The following is a 6,927-nucleotide window of genomic DNA, read 5'->3' as shown; positions in this document are numbered from 1 at the left end:
GGAGTCTTGCCCTACTGTGTGCCAGAGGGAGGCTGAAAGAGGAATTGTGAAGGTGGACCTTTGGCCAAAGGCTCAATCTGCAGGTACTGGCCTGGAGGCAGCGGCTGTGGGGTCCTGTGGGGTCCTGTCCAACTCCAGGTTTCTCTGAGCAGGCCTGGCACTGTTTTAAGTTTAGGCTGGACTTCATCTCTCCCACCTCCCCTCTCCTCTCTGCACTGTGCTACCTGGAACTGGTGGAAGAACACCCAGTAACTCTTTCCTGCCTGCTTCCCCAGGGTGTCCTTTCCCGTTAGACTAAAACCAGGCACTGCGGTCTCTCACTTGACTTCCCTGGCTCTTGTGATGGGGACCTGATGTATGAACAGCTTTGCAAATTGAAGTCTCCATGGGGAGAGGCTGGAGCTTCAGTCAGCTGCCATCTTGCTCCGCCTCCCTCCTCTGTTTGCTTTGTCTCTCATTAAAAAAATCTGAGAGGCAGAGAGACTTACCGACAGAGTTCCCACCTGCTGGCTCACTACCCAAACGATGGCCATGATGGTGGCTGGACCAGCCAAAGCCAGAAGTCTTGAACTCAATCCATGTGGTGGCAGAAGCCCAATTATTAGAGCCATCACTGCTGTCTCCCAGTGTCTGCATTAGCAGGAGGCTGGAGCCAGCATCAAACCCAAGCACACCGACGCGGGATGTAGACATCCTAACCAGAGAGTCAACGGCCAGGCCCAGTGCCCTCTCCCCAGTCTGCCTTCTGCCCCTTTTCTGCCTTGTTCAGCTCGTCTCTGCCTATAAAGCCAATTCCGTTGGCTCGGCTCACTGGAACACTCACTCTATTTTATACTAAGAGGTGGCGCCTGACTTCAGAATCACAAATAAAAGCCAATTAGATCTCTAAACCAAATTTGCCTTTCGATAGTTATAAATTAATTAACAGTTGATGTTTCACTATAATTTCAATTACGCTCAGATTCTGAGTTCTCCTAACAAAAAACCGTCAGCCTAAAAATAAAAATGTAATAAAACATTGCCTCATACTCACACTCCTCATTCCCCGTCTTAGCAAGTCCCATCAGTACTGCCTCCCAAAGCCCAGGTCCAACACAGGCTGTCAGGTCCCCTCCCCAACCACCACCCCCCTCTGGGACTCCAGGAAGTCCACACTGGAGCCAGGGTTTTCAAGGAGTGTCAACTCCACAGGCTGCCTGTGACCATTCACATAAAACCCGAGCTCCTCATGGAGGCTGCCTACGCCCCTGGTCTTTTGTCCCCTCATCTCCAGGCCTCACGACTTTTCAACTAAGTTTGCTTCTGTCTCTGCCCCTTGAACTTGCTGTTCCCCCTACCCAGAACGACCCTCCTTGAATTTTCATGTAACTATTTCTCAACTTTTCAAAGAAAATTATTTGAAAGGCAGAGAGGGCTTGGGAGGGAGAGAGAGAGAAAGAGGGAAAGAGAGGTTTTCTATTTATTGGCTCACTCTCCAAATGCCCACAACAGCCAGGACTAGGCCAGGCTGAAGTCAGCAGCCTGGAGCTCAATCCAGGTCTCTCATGTGTGTGACAAGGACTCCAGAAGTTGAGTCATATCTTGCAGCCTCCCAGGGTGTGCACTGGCAGGAAGGTAGAATCAGTAGGGACTCGAACTCAGGTGCTCTGATATGCGATGCAGACATTTCAAGTAGCATTTTTATTTTTTTTAAAGATTTATTTATTTATTTGAAAGAGTAACAGAATGGGAGAGGCAGAGGCAGAGAGAGGGGGAGAGAGATCTTCCATCCATTGGTTCACCCCCGAAATAGCCACAACGGCCAGAGCTGGGCCGATCCAAAGCCAGGAGCTTCCTCTGGGTCTCTCACACAGGTGCAGAGGCCCATCTTCCACTGCTTTCTTAGGCCATAGCAGAGAGCTGGATTGAAGTGGAGCAGTTGGGTCTCAAACCAGTGCCCATATGGGATGCTGGCCCTGCAGGCAGCAGCTTTACCCACCATGCCACAGCACCGGCCCCCCAAGTAGTATCTTAACTGCTTGGCCAAATGCCTGCCCTTCAACTTTTCCTTCAGAGCATGTATTACCATCTGAAATTAAGCACTTTAAAAAAAATGTATTTATTTATTATTTTTTTTGGACAGGCAGAGTGGATAGTGAGAGAGAGAGAGACAAAGAGAAAGGTCTTCCTTTGCCGTTGGTTCACCCTCCAATGGCCGGTGCACCACGCTGATCCGAAGGCAAGAGCCAGGTGCTTCTCCTGGTCTCCCATGGGGTGCAGGGCCCAAGCACTTGGGCCATCCTCCACTGCACTCCCGGGCCACAGCAGAGAGCTGGCCTGGAAGAGGGGAAACCGGGATAGAATCCGGCGCCCCAACCAGGACTAGAACCCGGTGTGCCGGCGCCGCAAGGCAGAGGATTAGCCTAGTGAGCAGCGGCGCCGGCCTTTATTCTTTATTTATTTGAAAGACAGTGTGACACAGAGACAGACACACAGTGAGATCTTCCATCTGCTGTTTTACTCCTCAAGTGCCTGCCAACAGCTGGCACTGGGCCAGGCCAGAGGCAAGAGCCAGGAATATCATCGTGGTCTTGTCAGTACTTGTACATTCACCTGCTGCCTCCCAGGTGCACTAACAGAGAGCTGGATCAGAAGCAGAGGTGGAGGCAGGACTTGATCCCAGGTGCTCAGATATGGGATGTGGGCCTCCCATTGGCATTTCTGTTATGCCACAGTGTCCATTCCCCTATTATTTCATCACTGTCTCCCTCCATGGAGTAACAGCTCCAAGGGGCAGCAACATTGTTGGCCATGTTCATCACCAAATCTCTTGTGCCAGGGGGCTGGTGTTGTGGTGTGGTGGGTGAAGCTGCTGCCTGAGATGCCAGCATCCCTTGTGGGCACTGGTTCAAGTCCTGGCTGCTCCACTTCCCATCCAGCTCCCTGCTAATGGCCTGGGAAAAGCAGTAGAGGATGGCCCCTGCACCCACATGGGAGACCTGGAAGAAACTCCTGGCTCCTGGGTTCACTTGGCCCAGTCCCGGCCATTGTGACTATCTGGGGAGTGAACTAGCAGATGGGAGATAGATCTGTCTCTCCCTCTATAATGCTGATTTTCCAATAAATAAATAAATCTATCTACAAAAACAAATAAACAGTGCCTGAACACAGTGCGTGCAGGACAAGTATCTGTTTATCATGGCTGTTGTGCTGAAGCACACAAATTGGAAGACCTGATTGTATTATTATTATTATTTTAAAGATTTATTTATTTATTTGAAAGTCAGAGTTACACAGAGAGAGGAGAGGCAGAGAGAGAGAGAGAGGTCCTCCATCCGAGGCCACAGCAGAGAGCTGGATTGGAAGTAGAGCAGCCGGTCTTGAACCGGCGCCCATATGGGATGCTGGTGCTTCAGGCCAGGATGTTAACCCGCTGTGCCACAGCTCCGGCCCCCGGACTGTATTATATGATGGATGAATCCTGTCCCTGAAGTAGGACGAAATGCTTTATTTCCCTGTACCACAGACTTCCTCCCCAAGGAATTTCCTGGCACATGGAGACAGGTATCACTTAGGAGAGGTGACCCGCGAACCTGGGAGTCTCTGAAGCCGCCACCGCCTCGCTTTGCTCTGGCTCTGTCTGCCCCAGGCAGCCTTCTGGTTCCATTTGTCAGGTAGCTTCACATTCCACACTCAGCTGTTACGATGGGGCTGCCAGGAAGTGACCTGCCAGGAAGTGACCGGCTAATCTCCTGTTTTCCTCCACTCAAATTAAGGAGCAAACACATCAGCTTTCTGGAACAAGCCAGGCACTGACACAGTGGGACTGACGCGTCAGTCAGGTACTTGGGAGGGGCAGTGGGTGGCTCCCCCCTGGGAAAGCTAAAGGTCAAGGATAAGATCCCTTGGCACAATGGTCAATTCAGGGAACTCTCCCTGGCTTTTGATAGCGAACTTGATAAATTTGCTTAATCTACATCAAACAAGTATAATAGCTTACAGTGCACTGAAACACACAGTATATTGCTTAGTTGACTTGCTATCATTTGTTATGATCATGAGAAAAACCAGGGGCACACTAGAAGGGCGGGTGTTTGGTACAGTGGTTAGGCTGCTGTGTGGGACTTCCCTGTCTCCTATCAGTGTCTGGGCTCAAGTCTGGCTCTGCTTCCAATTCTAGCGTCTTGCTAATGCACATCCTGGGAGGCAGCAGATGATGGTCAAGTACCTGAGTCTGTGCCACCCACATGGGAGACCTGGATTCAATTCCAGGCTTCTGGCTTCACTTTGGCTTAGTTCTGCCTGTTGCCGCAGCCATCTGGGGTAGTGAACCAACAGATAGAAGATCTGAAAGATCTGGCTCTCTCTGCCTCCCTCTCCCTAATAAAATGCAAGCACGCACACACACACACACACACTCCAACTAATCTGAAGAGGATACAACAGAGGTCATTGACAACCCCTCACCTTTTTTTTTTTTTTACACGGAGTAGGAGCTCCGAGAGGACAGATGTGTCACTGCTTCTCTTCACCACTGAGTCTCTAGTTAGTCTTAGAACAGTGCCTGGCACGGATTCAACAGTGCGGGCACAACGTGGGGAAGTCACACTTACTAGCATAAGAACCAGGGGCTAGGCAAGAAGGTACTGGGTAGCGGAACTTGGGCCAAGTGGTCTCAATTACCCCGCAGGGAGGGAGTGGGGGAAAACACAGCCACCTCAATCTCCTCCCTCCTGCCGGTACTGTGGATGGGTGAACCCCGGGCAGAAACCAGAGGGCAAGGGCTGAGGCTCAGAAGTGAGAATGGGGGTGGGAGGGGCAGTGGAAGACAGTCCGTTTAGGCAAAGTGAAAGGCACGTCTTCAGAGTACCCTTGTGTGAGATGCCATCACCTGTGAAACACTGACTAGTGTTTCCTGCCCCACGTGGTTCACTAGCAGCGCGCTGGCTCAGTTAGCTGTTGTCGCTAACACCCAGACTGAGTGGCACACAACCACGCTTTACTTTTTCACATTTCTGCATGTTGGCAGATCAGGGCTGGGCTGTTTCAAGCTGCGGGTGACTGGCACTAACAGGGTAGCTCCAGCCCCTGCGTCTCTCCTCCTTGGACTGACTGGCTGGCTTCAGTGACCGCAGAGATGCAAGACCTTAAGGTTAGCTGTGAAATGTTTAAGATTTCTGTCATGTTCGTGTTCTGAAGCTGTGGTAATAAATATCACAAATTCAGTGGCTTAAAACAGCACAATTCTATTCTCATGGTCCTGGAGCTTCGTGGGGCCACACCCCTGCCAGAGGCTCCCGGGCACAAGCGTGTTTCCTTGCATCTCCTGTGCCAGCAGCGTGGCGTCTCCAAGTGTGACTGCTGCCATTTTCATGGCAAATGTTTCTGACCTTTGACCTCCTCCCCTGCCCCTCACCCCACCCCCCACGTCTGCACACCTTTCTTCACATCAGCAAAGCTCCTTCCCTCAGGTGAGTTTTGGGAACTAGAACATCAACATTTTTTTCTAAACCTTTTATTGCATTTATTAGAAGGGCAGTGTTGCAGAGAGGGAAAGGGAGAAAGTGTCTTCCATCCATTGGTTCCAAATGACGGCAACAGGCAGGGCTGGACCAGATTGGAGCCCTTCTTCTGGGTCTCCCATGTGGGTGCAGGAGCCCAAGCCTTGGGCCTTTCTCCACTGCTTTCCCAGGCCATTAGCAGGGAGCTGGATGGGAGGTGGAGCAGCCCGGACTTGGACTGGAGCCCACATGGGACGCTGGCGCTGCAGGAGGTGGCTGAACCTGCTATGCCAGAATGCTGGCCCCAAACATCAATACTTTTGGGCAGGGAGGACTTAATTCAGCTACCGAATATGTAACACCTGCTCACATAGCTGTGGCCAAAGTCAGGGGGTGGGAAGTACTTTGCTTATGGGGGTTGAATGGGGAAGACAGTGAATTATTCCTGACAGTGCTCTAACCACCCATACACCTTGTCAGGCCTTTCATGTTTATTGAAGGTGTTTGGAGCATGGTGACTCTATGATTCCTTGAAACAACCATGAGCTTGGATCGTCTCACCGCTGTTGTCTCTGCGAGTTCCTGCTGGCCCTGCAAGTAATCCTGCCTGTGCCAAAGGCAGATGGGACCATAGGCATTGACTCACGTATTTACGGTGCTATGGTGCACTCGTCACAACGAAACCGAGATTTGGCGAGATGACGTGTATCTTTGCTGAACCTCCCAAAAGTGCAGAAAGGACTCTGCGGGGGTCAGAAAGTTTCCTTTAAACTCCTCCTGTTTGCCAGACATGGCCCAGAAGTCAGCTGTGGAAGCCTCTCCTGGGGCAGTGAGGTCCTCGCCGTGCTGTGCTGAGTGGGTACAGCACACAGGGCTGTTTACTAGTGGGTTCCACTTGGAGGGACACAGACACGAGTCACAGGAAGTCAACTGGGACGGCCACAGGATTCAGGGCTGAGGGAGTGGCTGCCTGGAGAACAGGGGACTTTCAGGTAATCAGGTGACACGATCTGGTGGCTGCAGCTGAGCAATGACTTCCCAGCCTGCACATAGTGAGAAGGCCCACAGCCAAGCCAGCAGCAACAAGCACCCAAGGCTTGTGGTAGTGGTAGCTACCAAGACAGTGGTAGCTGAAGTCTCATTTCCAAATAAAAACAATCAGGGCCCCTTGGAGAAACGGCTGCTAGATCTGGGACCGGAGATGTACAAGACGAGCCTGGAAACCTCACTGTCCAGAAGGCAAGCAAGCTCAGGACTATTTCAAGAACTCAGTGGACAGTGAGTTGGGTCTTGTTGACAAATGGCAGAGTAAGAACTGCAGGCAAAGATCATCAACGGGTGCCATTGTGTTAAGAGATACCCAGTCTTGGGAAGAAAAGCATTGGGATTTAAAGGGTACAGCAGGCCTTCCAGTGTAGGGTGCAGAACCCCGGGAGGGCCTGTATAA

The sequence above is a fragment of the Lepus europaeus genome, chromosome 10 (genome assembly GCF_033115175.1).
Source record: "Lepus europaeus isolate LE1 chromosome 10, mLepTim1.pri, whole genome shotgun sequence".
NCBI classification, from domain to species: Eukaryota; Metazoa; Chordata; class Mammalia; order Lagomorpha; family Leporidae; genus Lepus; species Lepus europaeus.
Note: the sequence above shows the minus strand (reverse complement) of the source record.